The sequence below is a fragment of the Labeo rohita genome, chromosome 5, assembly GCF_022985175.1.
Source record: "Labeo rohita strain BAU-BD-2019 chromosome 5, IGBB_LRoh.1.0, whole genome shotgun sequence".
Classification (NCBI taxonomy): domain Eukaryota; kingdom Metazoa; phylum Chordata; class Actinopteri; order Cypriniformes; family Cyprinidae; genus Labeo; species Labeo rohita.
In genome coordinates, this window is record NC_066873.1 from 21031393 (window position 1) to 21033723 (window position 2331).

Genomic DNA, 2331 nt, shown 5'->3' on the forward strand with positions numbered 1-2331 from the left:
CAGTCTCTCTGTGTTTACCACTAACAGCTCTTACAACATGCAAATAGTGAGGTCTCCATTCTGGGCAGGCCAATCTTAAAGAAATAGTTCTCTGAAAAATAAAACTTCTGTCATTTAATACTCACCCTCATGTCATTCTAAACCCATAAGACCTTTGTTCATCTTTGGAATAGAGCTGCACCATTCTGGATAAATTGCGAATCACTTTTCTTTTTTTTCTTTAAATACAGATCACGATTCTCCCACGATTCTGAGCTAAACAAAATAATGTTACAAAATATTATTGCTGCAGTCCATTTAAAAGTGTTTAATTAATTTGAATAAATTATTAAACATTTAACGATATATGATATAACATATATTTAGTACACCAATTTTTTATATTAACATTATGAAAAAGTGGTTTGAGTGAATGATTCAATGACTCACTCATTACTGGATGAATCAGTGTTTTTGAATGAATCTTTTGATGAATGGTTCAATGACAAATACATTTTAATGGTCACTTTTCAGGCGAAAGAATGTAATTGACACAAACATTATTTGAAGCGCCAGTTACATCCATAAGGGGATTTACTCTATTTTTATTGCTACCATAGACATCGATGTTTATATCTGAACTCTAAACTTTGATTCCAGTATTTCTGTAATAATATGAATGAATGTACGACCAAAATTATTCTGTGTAGTTGAAAAGACTGTTTGTGAAAATGTTTCTTACCCAAACATGTTAACTGTCTGCTCTCTGTGTCAACGGCAGCACAAATGCAGATTTGAATGTTCCGGTATGATTTTTTTCAAAGATTTCTTGTCATTTAGAAATGAGATCGCAGGGGGGATTGAATCGAGATTGCAATCTTTTAACCATGCAGGTCTGCTTTGAAACACAAATTAAAATATTTTTGATGAAATCCGAGAGCTTTCTGACCCTGCATAGACAGCAACACAACTGACACGTTCAAGGCCCTGAAAGGCAGTAAGGACATCATTAAAATAATCAATGTGATTCCTGCGTCAGTAGCATCACAAGTATGCATTGTGGTACTCTTGAGAACGTGTGTCAAATACTGACACGGGAGAAGAAATTGTTGAGTGAAGTCATTATTTTTGTTTTCTTTCCACATAATGAGTATTCTCGTGGCTTTATAACAATACGGTTAAACCATTGATGTCCCTACTACCTTTCTGGGCCTTGAACGTGTCCGTTGTGTTGCTGTCTATACAGGGTCAGAAAACTCTCGAGCTTCATCAAAAATATCTTAATTTGTGTCCCGCAGATGAGTGAAGGTCTTACAGGTTTGAAACGACATGAGGGTGAGTAATGACAGAATTTTCTTTTTTGGCTGAACTATCCCTTTAAGAGCATCTTGTTCTTGTAAAGTAAATTTTAAACTACAGAAGCAACCGTATGGATGTGTTTTCCATGAGCTGGTGTCCATTCAGTGGGCCAGTGGACTGTCATAGCTGTGGTCTGAAATTCCTCATAGATCTCCAAGAGGGTGTGTGCAAATGATCCCAGACTGCAGAGACACTATGTGAACACAGGTCTTGTAGCCAAAGCAAACACAACTCATTTCCTTTCCTGCTCATCACAACAGGTGTCTCTCACACACAAAATTTTTCCACTACTAGTCCGTCTATACAACTGCTCTGAAACGCATTTTAAATGGGTTCACCCAAAAATGAAAATTCTGTCATTAATTACTCACCCTCATGTTGTTCCAGTTCCTTAAGACTTTCATCCTTGGAACACAATTGAAGATATTTTAAATGAAATCTAAGAGTTTTATGTCCCTTCACTGACAGCCTAAGTAACTTTCACTTCAAAGGTTGGGAAAAGTAGTGAAAACATCATGGAAGTCTTCTTTTTACTCCAGTGGTTCTACTTTTTCTGAAGCGAACAAAAAACAAACCAAAAATTTCTATACCTCCACTGCAATCTCCACCGCACGTTCATGAGAGCGGTTCATGGGCGCACCACGACGTGCTTTGGAGATTGAAATGTAATTAAAGGGGTCATCGGATGCCCATTTTTCACAAGTTGATATGATTCTTTAGGGTCTTAATGAAAAGTCTATAATATACTTTGGTTCTCAATGTTTGTAAAACAACACGCTTTTTACCTTGCCAAAATCAGCTCTGCAAAAATCATCCCATTCTGAGGGATTGTTCCTTTAAATGCAAATGAGCTCTGCTCGCCTCACCCCTCTCTACTCTCTGTTGCTCTAAGAGATTGTTTACTTTAGCTGTATTTAGCCGCGAAACTTGCTAACTAGCACGTTATTAGGAAAAGTGATTGCAGAGATTCATAAAAAACCCCTTATACTCGCT